Genomic DNA, 15,084 nt, shown 5'->3' with positions numbered 1-15,084 from the left:
GCTGACAGCCAGGGCGTGGGTTCGTGCCCTGAGCCTTTTGCTGAGGGTCTGCAGCAGTAGCTGCACTACTGCTGAGTGCAGATCTGCGTGTGAGCATCCCCCTCTTTGGCAGAGGGCTGGGGCTTGCTGGCCTGCGAGCGAGTGCAGGATGAGGCGGTCTTACTGGGAGCTGGACTTGGGGAGGAGTGTGTGTGACTCACAGAGCTGCAGACGGCTCCTTGTGCCAGCGTGTCTGCTTGTGTGCCGTGGAGAATGGAACCCCTGAGACGGGGTGGGGGGGACTCAGACTTTCAGCTCCGATGACTTTAATCAGCCTCCCACAGACTGGCAAGCCCTGCAGCGTTCATGAACCTGATGAGACAGAAGCGACTGCACAACAGGTGCAGGGACCAATACTCGTCCTAAATTACTGAAACTGACAAGATGGTGACCTGTCAAGCGAATGGGGATTATGCTCCACGGAGCCTGGATGGCAGCAGGATATTAAGCTTTAGAGGGAAAAGAATCCTGGACTTGCCATTGAAAATGAGCATCCTGTAAACAGAGACACGGAAGATGCTGATGATGAAGTAAGAGGAAACAAAGAAATCAGCATGGCCAGTACGTGCCCAGCTCTTCCGATCCGTGCCCCAGTGATCTGCATCTGTGTGGTCTCCATCTCTTCCATTTCATGGTTTTCAGCTCATCAGTGGAGGACCACATCTGTGCTAGGAAGAATCCAGTCGTGTTCCTTTCCTTCTGCCCAGTGCTGGGAGACTCAGACACAGTGCCACACCCCTGAGGCTCATGGCCACTTGGTGCAGCTATCAGAGGCTGCCCAGGGAGGCCCTTGCCCACCTGTGCTGCTGGGGCGACTGTGGGCAGAGACCCCTCTGGCCAACCACGGCCCCATCTGCCCTCACCCCACACAGCAGAGCAGCAGACCTGTGAGGCATTTCAAGGGCCAGAAGGCAGCTCAGGGACTCCTTGCCTGAGCTCCCTGGGTTCCACGAATGGGGAGCAGGGGTTAGACAGACAGTGTGGGCCATGGAGTCCCCACATTCGACAGCCTTTTCTTTCCAATCACTGTGTCTAATTGCAACGACTGGCAGATTGAAATTCGCCTACCAAACAGCAAACGTGGTGTTCAAACCAGCATCTCTGATTTCCTAGTAAGTGGGGAGAGAAGAGCGCTGAAAGTGGGAGCTCACCCTTCGGTTCCACAGCTCGCTCCTTTCTGTGTTCACCTCTGTGGCTCCCAGGAGAGCACCCGCCTGTTCGTTCGAGCTGGCCACCTCCTTTCTTCTCCTCCTCATGTCCACTTTTCTACAAGGATCATGTATTATTCAAAACTGTAAGATTGCCATTTTTATATTTTTTCATATATGTGGAAAATGATAATTACTTGTTTTTAATTGAAAAAAAGACTTAACCTTAGTAAGGAAGTCTTCAAACCACACCACGAAGATGATCAATAATGAGAACAAGTCCCATTTATCTACGTTTCCTGGTTTGTCTGTTCCTGTGACATTATGAAGTCAATAGTAGGGTGGACACAGAGGCCCGTGCACATGAACGCTACCCGCAGGCTGAGACCCCCTCCCGTGGATCTGCCTCTCACTCACCACTGGGATTCTTTGATTCCTCTGTGCCCCCCCCCCCCACCTCTGGCCAGGTTTACCGCTGGGTGGCTGAGCCCCCGATCCCGACTTCTCTTTGGAAGCCATTGTGCTCAGTCCATTTTCTCTTAGATCTTTGAGAATTCCTGGCTTTCCCACTCCCTGCAGTTCTATCTCCTTCCCCGGTTCTGTTTAACGCAGCGTTGCATTAATGAGGACTGGGCCAGGTTTCAACCACATTTAATCTTACGTTTTTAATTATTCCTCACATTTTACGGTCTTGACACATTTACTGCAATATAGGGAAATCATTAATTCACTTAGAAATATGTATGTGAAAACTGTAGTTTCCAGCGATTAATCTCCATATTCGGTCATTACCTCGCCGTTAATTCGCCAGGCGTCCAGGAGTGAGGGTGCATGCCAGGCTGGCAGCCTGCCTGTGTGTGGCCTTGGGAGGGGCCCATCCCAGGTCTCCTGCTCTCCTCTCCACACTGCCTGTCTTCAGCGTGCACCAGACCCTGCCCCACTCTCTGTGGCCTAACTGCTCCTCAAAAAGGTTCTTAGCCTTTATGGAGAGGAAATAAATCTTGATTTCTCTTTGCTTCTGGCAGGAAATCATCTGGAATGAATTGTGCAATGCCAGCTTCATCTTAGACATGTTTGAAAGGTAGCAGAGAGCAGGAGGAGTCTCACTGTGTCTGGGTGTCTGGGAGGAGTCTCGGTGCCTCTGCCCCCTGCCCAGAGCTCAGGCGTGTAGCTTCCCCTGCTCCCTTTCTAGATCTGAGTCTCCGGGGAGGGGGATCTGTGGCTCCCAGTGCAACAGTGAGGATGTAGGGGTGGGATTCAGACTCAGGGTCCTGACAGCTGCATGGAGTCAGTGGGTGGGTGTACACTGCATGGGGTCTCCTGGGAAGTCCTTAATGACTTTCCAAAGGTTCTCCTGCTAGGAAAAAGGCCAGAACTGCTGGAAGTCATGGAAAACTTACAAAGCAGAAGATGGAGAGAAGGGGAGAATTACCTTGTTCCTGGTAAAATATGCAGCTTTAAAATAAGGTGGATTTCAAGGTTTTGTCTCTATAGCTCTGACATTGCTTTTCCTCTCTGACCTTCCCCTTCACCCGAGGCAGCACAGGGGCCCTGGTTGGACCAGGCTGCCCTTCACTGCATCCCACAGACACCACGCCGTGCACACTGCAGGCTTGTGCAGCTCTGTGTGGAGCAGGTCTCGCAGCACCCTCGTCCAGCACTGGACACTCCCTTCACCTCTGTGTCCGTCCTGCAGTTCTCTCAGTTTTCTGGTTCTGTCACCAGCTGTCTGTGCTCTGTCGTGACCGAGGCACCATGAATCCCATCCTCATGAGAAGGTGGACTTGATCAACAGGGCTGTGTGACCTCTGACTGCTTGCCAGGCAGCCGACTCCCATCTCTCTGCCTCTCCTCAGACCTCCTGGAGGCTCAAAAATACTGGAATTTACTGAAATTAGGCCAGCTGATAGCCGGACAGGGGCCTCTAAGTACTCACGTGAAAGGAAAGCCTCGTGTGTCTCAACTTTAAATCAGAGCTGGGAACGGTCAGGCTTAGTGAGGAAGGAATGCGGAAAGCAGAGCCAGGCCAGGAGCCAGGCCTCTGTGTCCAACGGTCAGCCGAGTCCTGAATGCCAAGGGCAGGTTCTAGAAGGAAATTGAAAGTGCTGCTCTAGTGAGCCCAAAATGATAAGAAAGCGAAACGGATTTATTGCTGTTCTGGGAATAGTCTCAGTGGCCTGGGTAGAAGATCAAACCAGCCACAGCATCCCCTGTGCCAGAGCCTAGTCCAGAGGCTCTCTGTAAACTCTTTCCAACCCTGGAGGCTGCGCGAGGTGGGGAAGCTGCAGGAGAAAGGGCTGAAGCGAGCAGAGGTTGCTGAGTTTAAGGAAGGAGCTGTCTCCTCACCCGGAAGTGCAAGGTGCAGCAGAAGGGCTGATGGGAAAGCGGCAGGGAGTCCCATGGAAGATCCTCTAAGGTCCCTCATGAAGGTGGCTGCACGAGCCACAGGCCCCCACACTCACAGAAGGGCCAAGCTCTTAGGAAACAAGGGAGTGGGAGACCCCAAGCCACCTGTAAAGGCAGAGCCACAGGGAGGGTTGGGGGGAGGCAGAGAGAGAGTCTGCCGGCTGGTTTACTCCCAGGGTCCGCAACAGCCCTGCTGGGCCAGGCCGCAGCTTCTTTCCTGGACGTGTGCTTGCTGCTACGTCAGTAAGGACACAGGTCCCCGTCCACGTTCCTGGGGTCTCAGGAGCACGCGAACTGCGTGTGAAAACCCACACTCACCCACCGCCAAGCACAGCCAAGGCGTCACCTCCCTCATCCGGGACACAGCTGGATTTCTCATTTGGCAGTCAGAAGTGACTCCCAGGTGACGTCCTTGTCAGGTGTTCAGTCCACTGGGCGAGACGAGCAGTCTGAGTGTTAGGCAGCAAAGTGAGCCTCCTCTGTGCTGGGAGAAGAGGTTGTGTCCAGTCACCCCTCTGGGGAAGTTTCCCATCAAGGAAAGTCCCGGGAGAAGTTGGGCCTGCCTTCCCCAGGCGCTGGGCTCGTGTTCTGACCGCTTCCCCGTGCTGGCTTTCTGGCTCCAGGCACCTGTGGGTGGGCAGTCCTGAAGGAATGGGCTTTCTGTTCTCGGAACAGTTCGTGAGTGACCTCAAGGGTCATGGAACACCGTGTGCTGATGCATGGGTCCCCAGGTCACTTGGAGCAATCTCCGAGGTTGTGAACTCATCGATTCATCTTAGGGAGACCCCACCCTACACTGGGTCCCAGCGAAGAGGGCATTCACCTGGGTCTGGGGGTCTGTGCGTCTGGGGTGCAACTGGAGGTGAAGTGGGGGCAAAAATGTCATCTGAGGGGTGGCAGAGAGGGTGAAGTCCTGGCCTCCCTGCCTCCCCGGTGGTGTTTCCCGGAAGCAGTGCCTCTTCTGTGGACTCACACGCAATTCGTGAAGGGTTGGCACCGAGCACTGTTTTCCCAAGTGACCAGTAAGAGGCATCCTGTTTCTTAGGCACGTGGGGACAATTCAGGGGATGTTCCTCTTTCCTGAGCCTGCGCTGGGATTTTCCGGGAAATGCCAGTTAAAGCAGAAGTGCGGTTATTTCCAGGATGGCAGTGCCATGCTTTGTTGGGGATGAATTGCCAAAATGCTTGTGGCTGCATCCAGTTACCCGCCCTGCACTGCCAATGACTGTGGTCTGTGTGCCAGCACAAGTCGATGCTGGCAGTCTAAGGATGATTTGCTGTCCACAACTTTTGGTCATTTTTCAAAGGGCTCTGTGAAATTTCCAGGCTGCTTATAATCCCACTTAGTGAACAGCTTCCTGGGGCACTGGTGGTGGTTTTGTGGTTTAAAGAGTTGATACCCTGAAATGGCTTGGCGAATAACATACCTAATTACACACACACACACACACACACACAGGGGCACAGGCACATAGACACATGTGCACACACAGGCTTGCCACGGCATCAGGCCCTGGCTTTCACTATTAGGCAGAAATGCTAGTGATTCCAGGACATGATGGGACGTCGTACTGAGTCCGTTCTTATCAGTTGTCCTCACTTTATGGGGGAGATGTTTGGCTTAGAGACTTTGAGCTGGTGTTTTGGAAAGAGGCAGCTACCAGAAATCCAAAAGCATGCATAATTGGATAAGTAATTATGCTCACCTTTTTGCAGAAAACAAAATATTCCCGTTTATGTTGGAGAATGAAGAATGGTGTGTCAGAAGAGAATCTTCGTAGACTTGAGCACAGGTCTCTAGAATCCTGCTACTCTCTCAGGACAGGGCGTGGCTATGAGCAGCCTGTGCTTCTCAGAGCAAGAACGACCCAGACCTGGGGAGGAGAGGCCTGTGTGTGTCTGCAGCGGGGCTGACTGGGCTGGTTTGACTTTGACCCGGCCCCAGAATCCGCCCATGCCCGTGGCTCTGGCTCTGTCCTTCCCATCCACAGAACTGACATTTTCTGTTGCCCTTAACTTAATGCAGCTTTGTTTTGTAAACGTGTCACCCTTCTTGCTTTTAAAAATTGGAATTTGAATACGGATGCCTGCCGTGCTGTGCTGTCAGTTCACAGTGAAATCCGCGCTGCACCCAGCCATCCGCTTCATGCCTGGCTGCAGTCACTGTGTACAAGGAGACTCCAAACACTTAGCTCAGCACCATCCCCGAGAGCCTGGAAATTCAGTCTCCCAGCCCACAGGCTGATTCCTCCAGACCTGGAGCATTCTTGTTGCTCTTACCACACAAACCAATGCAAATGAATAGCATGGTTCTTCTTCAAGGATCTGTCCAGCGACCTCCCATGCCACTTCTTCATCTCCTACGTTACTGAAGAGTTGACGAGTGCTCTGTCCCCATTGCCTGCTCATTCCTGGCCTGACGAAGCCACTGGAAACAGCTCACCCCGTTTCTTGCATCCAAGGACCCTGGTCTGTCCTCAAGCCACGGCCCCGCTTTCTGCGCTCCCGTCTGGTAGGGAGAGTGGTTTCTGGGTTGCTCTGCACCTCCGCGGTCAGACTTCCTACCGGCATGCCCAGGGGGTGTCTGTGCCTCACCATCCATTCTTCACAAGCTTCACAGTTCCCCTGGCCTCACTGCCCCCTGCCCCCCGCAGCCTCCATGTCCAGTGTGCCCCAGGACCTTGCTGGGGACGTCTTCTGTGGCCACGGCTTGGGGTTGCGTGTGTGAGGCTGGCGTCCGTGTGTAGTCCACACACTCGCGGGCAGCCTGCAGCCAGGGCGGCAGCAGTGCTGAGGCTGGGCACCCCCTCACTCCCACCTCGCATTCCTGTGCTTGGCTGAGATCCAGGGCACCCTGAGGGGGCTTTGAATGAAATGTGTCTACTGGTAAATCCAGCGTGACTGGTGACCGCTGGTCTCCCCTGTTGCCTGGTTCTGCGATGAGCCTGCGAGTGTGTACCTTGCTGCACAGCGGGGGATTCTCATTGCTGTTGTCACTGGGATGTATCTTGATTCCTTCTTGTGCTGCCTGCAGCTGTAACTTCACTGTAACACCCTTCACTGACTCTGAGGGGGTCTGTTCCCACTCACCATGGGGTCACGTCACCCTCACCGAGTTTTGCACGCGTGAATGGGGAAAGCGTCGTCTGTCCCAGAGTTTTGCTCTCTGTGTGTAGATGATGGCGTAGCACAGTTTCCAGTCATCACTCTCCTCTGTGCAGCATTTCTATAGAGGAAGCAGAGAAGTGGCTAACAAAGCACAGACCACTTATCCGTCACATGTGTGCACACGAGCATTCACATGCACGCGTGTGAATGTGCATGTGTAAGAGTCTGTATACACGTGGCACTCACACTCATGGGCACGCTGCAGCCTCCCCGGGTCCCTGATGGAGACCCACAGCTTCAGAATACTGCTTCACAGAGGCTCCGTGGCTGACCCAGCTTTGCACAAGTAGGATCCCACAGTAATGCCTTGGAAACTGCTTGTGTAGCCAGCTCACGGGGAGACCCTCGTGCTGTCCAGGGCCAGGCAGACCTCCGAGGGGCTGTTGGCGTTTGCCTGGTTGGCTTCCCTGGCTGCTTCTGGTGAGTGGCTCCTGTGTCCCCCCTCAGAGAGAGAGAGTGTTGTGGGTGGCATGGTGGCCCCGTTGTCACTCATTTAGGCCTCAGTCTGGAGTTGGCCTCTGTTCTGAGGTTTCCCGAGGACCCCAAAGAGAGCTATTCCACAACACGGAGACTCCAGTCCCTGGGCTGCTCGGGGGTTGTAGTGCACTCCAGGTGGTCTCGGAGGGACTGTCTCAGGACCCCACTGCAGGGGCTTGGAGAGAGAGAGCTTTTTGTCTTTTTTAAAGGTTTATTTATTTGAGAGGCAGGGCTACAGAGAGAAGGAGAGACAGAAAAGAGAGATCTTCTATCCACTGGTTCACTCTCCAAAGGGCCACAACAGCCAGAGCTGGGCCTATTCCAAAGCCAGGAGCTTCTTCCAGGTCTCCCATGTGGGTACAGGGGCCCAAGCACTTGGGCCATCTTCTGCTGCCTTCCCAGGCCATTAGGAGGGAGCAGGATCAGAAGTGGAGCAGCTGGGACTCGAATAAGCATCCACATGGGATGCCAGCACCCCAGGTGGAGGCTTTGCCTGCTATACCACAGTGCTGGCCCTAAGGCATGGCTTCTGGCTTCCAGTCCCCAACACTCCAGCCTGACATGCTCTCTTTCTCTGCCCCTGCTCCCCCCGACTTTACGTTTGCGCAGCTGTGGGCTGCAGTGCACTTTGGTTCCTTTCTGCCTGCATGGACCTCTGGGAGCCTGTGGTCATCTGGCAGCACCTGGAGGGGCAGGGCAAGATGAATTCTGATATCGACTGGCCGTGCCTTGTTTGTATTTGTATTTCCCATTCATTTAGTTATTTGAATGGGGTGCACACACACACACACACACATAGTGTGTGTTACCATCTGCTAGTTTATTCCCAAATGACTGCGATGGCGGGGGTTGGGCCAGGCCAAAGCCTGGAGTCTGGAGCTCTATCCCACATGGTGGCAGAGGCCCAAGTACTCGAGCCATCACCTGCTGCTTTCCTATGGTGTGCCTTAGCAGGAAGCTGGATGGGAAGTGGAGGTGGGACTCAAACCCAGGCATTCTATCACGGGATGCAGATGTCCCAAGTGGCAGTGCTGCCCTCTGTACCACAGCCCCTGCCCTGCACATGGGCCCGGACTTTTCCTAAATGTCCTGGGCTCTCCTTGAGCTCTGGGGAAAGCGTCTGGTGAGGGGTGCGGCCATGGCCGTGGGGCCCCGCGTGTTGCCCTCTGATCTGGAGGCTGTGGAGCGCGTGGTTCAGCAGACTTTGCTCCTGTGAAAAGACTAAGTTCTGAAAGGTGCAGAGGTCAAGTGCTACAAGGTGCAGAGGAGCGCTCGCTTACATGGGATGCTGAGCACTGAGGGAAAGGCCTGGAACCTACTGGCTATGGCTTCGGAATAACAGACTCATAGTTTGGTGCAGAGGTGGTGTGAAAAGAAATTGTGTTGAACACTTTAACAGCGGTGGATAATTGTTTTAGATTATGTGGACAGTCATGTATAACTTGATAGTTTAGTCTAACCCAGACATAACATCGTCCAGCATCATGCTGAGAGGAAGGCCACGTCCCCAGTCAGTTAAGGAGAAATGTTGCTGTGAACACAGCCGTACCTTTCCGTCATGAAAACTCTTAGATTGGATCACTCACACCGTGGCGCCCTGAAGCCTCCGGACTGTGCAAGGACTGGAAACCAGGAACTGAGGCAGGATCTGGATGCGGCCACCAGGTGGCGCCAGAGGACTTCCTTTCTGCGCCTGTCACTCAGAATTTATTGATGAAGGGTGGAGTGAAAAAGTCTTCAATTGCTTAGAAATAATGCGGTGATCCTAGTGACAGATCCAGTCCTTGATTCAACCACACGATTCCACACATGTGTGCAAAGGAGTCAACTGTCACGGTTACGCTGACAGCATCACACTGTGAGTGCTCATTTCCACGCTGCAGAGTCCATCCACCCATTTCATCACCGCCAGCTGCACGGAGTGGCCTCATTGGATTCTCTGTCAGCGATCACAGCAGACCTGTGAGGCAGGGAGGGAGGCATGGCCACCCTAGAGTCAGCTAATATTGCACCGTTGGCCATGGAGCTGGCACTGCATCCACCTGCCTCTGAGCCCGTGCAGCACTGCCCAACTCAGGGAAAGGTTCCAGCTTCCAACGACTGACTTGACTTTAGAGGACACATCGAAGTGTTACTTGACATTCAGATTGCACTGAATTTCCTTTCTGGTTAATGAAAGAGCCAGAAGTTCTGGACAACCCTGTTCAACAGCAGAAGCAGACAGACCCAGGCAGCGAGGGCAGCACAGCTGCTCCGTGAATCAGCCCGACGGTGGTGCTGTGCCTGGAATCGCTTAATAGGATCTCTCCTTCCAATGCGGTTGATGCTTTTCTCGCTGACTTGGAGCCACACGTAGGCTGTATAATACCTGTCTCAACAGAGACCACCAAGCAGCAGATGAAAGACACTCTCTTGTTCAGAGGGGTTTCCTCTGGTGAACCCCTGTGGGGAAGCTGTGACGCATCATGGGCCCCTCCCAGGGTTGATGTGCTTGTCAGACGCCCACCCGGTCTAACTGATGTCAGCTGTGCCGTGTTCAGGAGGTGGTAGGAGGCAGCATGCAGCTTGCTCCTGAAGCCTGCAGACGCCCTCCTGGGGTGCGTTCTTGCAGCCAGTCTCCTTGTGCGCACCTCTGGCAAGCCAGAGGGCACTCGAGCACAAGGCTGTGGGGGGCGTGTCAAACCCTGGAGTCCCAGACTCCAGAGGCGTGGGGCTCTGACGGGGTCACCCCCGCGTTGCTGAGGGTTCTCAGGCACGGGAAGTGTCCTCCAGGCTTGTGAATGCCCCCTCAGCTTCAGCTGTATAGCCACCGCCATCGGCAGGCATGGCAGTTTCCTCCGGGTGCTCTGAAGGCTGGAGTTAAATGAACACCATCCTTCTCATCCCAGGGCTGAACATCCAGCTAGAGCAGACAAAGGGGGTGTCCTGCGTTTTACAGTGCATTGGGAACACACGTGTTCTGGGCTTTGTCAGTGCTTGGTAGGGCATTGGGTGGGGCAGTGTGTGCAGAGCTGGGAGACGCACCTTCTCTGCTAGCCCTGTGGTTCCTCTGCTGTGCAGCAGTGACGCAGCGAGTGTACCCTCCTCGTTACGGAGATCTGTGTGCATAGACGCTGCGCTGGGTAGAAAGGTCCCAGTGTGAACAGCATAGGAGGCTTTCAGAAACACCACACGTAGCAGGCAAGACGGGAAACCAGGGACTACCGAGGGCCGTGGTGCTGCTCTGCAGGCACCAAGCGTGGGTTGTCCTGGGGGGGGCACTGAGCTACTCCGTGGGAGCGTCTGTGGTTGGAGATCCCGGGAAGCAGTGACTTCCGAGTCCGGGTCAACAGGAAGAGTTAGTATTACCTGGGCACCTGGGGGTCTGAGTGAGCTGCAGAGACCAGAGGCGAGGGAGAGAGGAGGCTGCCCAGGTGACAGAGGCCTGGCCAGGCCTGACCTGGAGGAGCGAGGCTGGGAGGGTGAGTGGGGACTGAATCTAAAAGCTGCTGTTGCTGTGAGGGTTCAGGCTTTGTCTTGAAGGTGTCAAGAAGATGCTGGAGTTGAAGTTGAGCACTTCAGGAAGACCCCTGCAGGTGCTTGGAGGAGGACCAGGCCAGCAGGAAAGGAGGCATGGACGTGGGCAGATCGTGGTGGGGGCAGAGGTGAGGGGTGCTGAGTGAGGCAGCTGCTGGGACAGACAGCTGGACAGCGCCAGGAGATACTGCAGAAATAATGACCTTGCATGCAGGGGTGGGGCAAGCATAGAACAGGGTCCCTTTGACAGCTCGTGTTTCATATCATTTATAAGACAGTGGCTGCCCAACGATGCTGGTGAGGAAACGGGGGTTCTGGAGGTGCTGGCCCCTGGAGTGGTGTGAGGGCAGTGTAGATCCTCTCATCGGGGTCCACTTCTGCAGTCTCAAAAGCTGGCCGCAGAGGACAGCAGAGATGAAGGTGGACTTTCTGAGGGGACAGACTCAGCCTCCTTTCTCCATCTGGAGGCTGTTGGCGTCCCTCCCAGGCACCCTGGCAGCATTTGGTTTCCAGCCTGAGAGGAACGAGAGGACATGAGGGCCAGTGCTGGGCAGCACTCACGAGAGGAAGCCAGGCTGGTGCTGCCTGTGAGGGCTCTGGGGCCGAGTACTGCTGTGTGAGGAGAGACACAAGACCTCAGTGAGGCCATGCGGCCACGTCACCGGTGGTGGCTTGTCACGAGCCTACGTTCCCTAGGTCAGAATCCGCAGCTTCCACTTCACGAGGAGAGGGAAGCACCCAGCCCTCTGAAGCAGTCACTCTTGGCAGCTGATGTCAGGTGTGTCAGCACTCTGCAGCGCGTCTCACAGGTGACAGGAGTCACTCTGCCAAGGGTGTGGAAACGGCCCTGCTTGGTCCCCTCGTTTTCTCTCTTCGTGACCTACAGGTGCTCACATGTGACTGGGCTCGTGTTCATGGAGTTGTTTGGTTGAGAAGGGCTCTCCACTCAGTGTCCTGAGGACGGAGTGTGGGGCTTGGTTTTGAGGAAGGCGGGCCAAGCCCACCTGGCCACAGAGCTCTGCCCGAGTACGCAGTGGGGGAGCTTCCAGGAAAGATCCCAATTGAGGGCTGAACGCCTGCAAACAGAAAGCAGCCAGCCCTAAGCGGTGTCCCTGCCTTTCACCATGGAACCAGCTTTCTCCCACGGAGGCCCTGGCGACGCTGCCCACCTTTGCTTGCCCAGACGTGCTCTGCTTTTCCTGCGAGGCTTGTTGAAGCTGCAAGGTCGCATCTGTGTGGCAAAGTGGTCTGGGCTGTGTGGCAGTTAGCAAGCATGGTCTGCCCTGTGGTGTCTGTCACACCCAGCATCTGTCACCTAGACTGTGTCCAGTGAATGACTGCTTGGCGTCATCTTATGAGAGGCTCACAACAGGCCAGGCCTAGGGTTAGGGCCATGGTTAGGATATGAGACCACAGCCAAGAGACTCTGAGGCCAGTACACCTGCAGTCACTTAGTTTCCAGTTTGATGATTCAGTGGAAAACATCCAATATGTTAAGATCTTGTAATCCCATCAAGTCTTACAAGACAAGAGACAGATGCAGTAAGTCCAATATCTCAATACTCAGAGTAAACACTGGCTCGCCACAGTGTGCACTGGTGGACCGTGGGTCTCTGCTGTCAGCTGCTGGGCACTGCACTGTGTGCTTCCCAGAGGCCCTGCTGGAGCTCCAAACTCCAATGTGAGTCTGTTGGAAAAAGGGCCTCAGGAGCTAACTGTGGTTAAGGAGGTCATGAAGGTAGGGCCTAAGCCAGCAGGACTGGTGGCCTTGAAGAAGGTGGGCCCCTGTCCACGGTCCCCCTGGCCAGCGGAAAGACCATGTGAAGCTAGTGGCCACGTCACTCCAGGAGACCCCCACAGGCACCAGGCCCCCTCCACAGTATGTTCTGAGGTTTCCAGGCTCCAAGACTGGGAGCAGACAGCTGAGCAGACAAATATCCTGCTCCAAACACAGGAGCAATCTTATTCCAGGGGAACCTGTCGCCACACTGCACTGAGTCCACCTTCATGAAACACTTCTGGAGAGTCTACAGGCTCTGTTTCAGCTATTTAATGCTTAGGGGATCATTGAGAGGAATGGTCTCTGGGTGCCACATGCGAGCTCTCACAGTAGAAATAAATTACCTTTCGTGGTGTGTGTGTCCTGGAGGGGCCCAGGTGGCCAATTTTTCTTCACTGGGTAAGCGTACTTTGTTATGGGGATTTTCTGTTTCAGGAAACGGGACCACACATCCTTCCCCATGGTGCAGTCCTAAGATGCTCCAAGGAGGCCAAGAAACCTCTGATCCTCCTTGTGGGGGAGACGCCGCTTTGTGGCTTCTCTCTCTCTCTGTCTCTCTTGCTCTCTCTCTCTCTCTCTCTCTCCTCATACTGCTGGGCCTCTCAGACCCCCCAGTAACACGCAGGGCGATTCCCACAAGGCAGAATCCTCATGTAGACATTCCCAGACAGACACTTCACAGACAGACCCTCACTTGGCACAAACAGAAAACCCACTGGTGTTTCTCAGGACACACAGTTTCCTCCCTGGGAAATCCTGCTTTACAATGGAGAACTCTGCCACAAAGGGGAGAACCACTGTACTACAGATTTCAGAGCAAGATGTTATTCCAGATACTTCCCTCAGAAAAGGGTTGAACATTTGGGATTAGCACTGCCAAAGGTTTTGAGAAGGCAGCAGGAGGGAGGGATGCGGAGGGAGAGGCTGGATGGTCTGCAGGTTGTACCCCGAGACCACACAGGAGGTGTTGCAATGATGGCCATCAGAGAGAAGCTGAGAGAGATGCAGACACAGATGGAGGAGAGGGGAAGACAGAGCCACAGTGAGATTCAGAGAGAGGAAGAGGGAGAGGGGGAGAGAGAGGGAGGAGCTGAGGGATTGCCAGTGCCCCTGACCCGCAGGGCTGGAGCCACCACAGCACATGGGGTCCTAGGAGGCACAGCCATGCTCCCATCCTCTGGGACCACACAGTGGGTTCCATTGCAGGAACTGTGCTTCCTCCACAGCCTACACCTTGCACCTGCAGCTCACTGGGGTGTATTTTGCATCCAGAACACTGAGATGGAAATCTGTGAGATACAAGACCCAGGCTTCCAGCCTTGGTGTTACAGGCTGAAATTGTGAAACGGTGGTGTTCCTCAGACTTGGAGACTGAGGGATGATCCAGGGACGTCTTTGTGACATCAGCAGCAGGGAGCACACTGCCTGGGAGAAGCAGCGGAGGGGCATCGCAGCCCTCTCAGAGCATGGAGCCATCCCAGGAAAGACAGAATTGTGAGCATGAGAACAACTCAGTGCGCCGGAGTGCAGCACAAGGTAATGATACAAAAGTGATAAACACTATTAGGGGTAATCAAGATGTTTTGTAGGTAAATCTTACCACACAGTGGCTAATATTTCTTAATACAGAGCATTTCAGCCAGGGACTGGTGCAGTGGCACCGAGGGTTAAGCCACCCCTGCAGCACCTGTTCAAGTCCCGGCTGCTCCACTTCTGATCCAGCTCCCTGCTAATGTGCCTGTGAAAGCAGAGTAGAATGGTCCAAGTGCTTGGGCCCCTGTAACCACATGGGAGACCTGGATAGAGCTCCAGGCTCCTGGCTTTGGCCTGGCTCAGCGCCAACCATTGTGGCAATTTGGGGAGTGAAACAGTGGATGGAAAATTCTCTCTCTCTCTCCTCATTCTCTGCCTTTCAAATAAATAGTTAAAAATATTTCAGATAATGAAGAACATCTGATAGAATTAGCCCTTACCCGATTGTGCCCAGTAATATAATATATAATTCATAGCTGCTATAATCAGAACCAGATTTGGGAAAGTTATTTGGAAGGTGTATGGATGCATCAGGTTGTCAACACTGTTTGCTCTTGAAAACACACACAACAGAGGTCAGAAAAACTGTGAGACAGTAGGAATTACTGTCATCCACACCGTGAATTATCCACAGCAGAATACTGAGCCTGAATCTGACTCCACCTTGACACCTGCCCCCTGGTTTCCAGGACACGCACAGGTTAGAGTAGTGCATTACAGCCACACAACGGTGATAAAGCAGCATGACTGGGAATCTGGGAATCTATGAATCTACTCAGAAAAACGCCTGGTTTCTTCAAGTCATTCATGATGGGAGGCAGTTATGGGCAGATGGAGGCTTAAAAGATGCCTCAGCCAAATTATACATGTTGAATATGTTTTTAAATCTTAATATGAGCAAAACAAAATAAAAACATGCTTTTTAAACACAGTTGGAGAAAACTTAACTTTGACTGTCTAGTGCCATAGGGACTTTTACATGCGTTGGGTGTGATTGTATTGTCCTTGTTGGGTTAT

Source organism: Oryctolagus cuniculus, chromosome 10, assembly GCF_964237555.1.
Source record: "Oryctolagus cuniculus chromosome 10, mOryCun1.1, whole genome shotgun sequence".
In the NCBI taxonomy this organism is placed as follows: Eukaryota; Metazoa; Chordata; class Mammalia; order Lagomorpha; family Leporidae; genus Oryctolagus; species Oryctolagus cuniculus.
The sequence above is the reverse complement of the archived record's forward strand: the minus strand, read 5'-3'. Positions refer to the sequence as shown.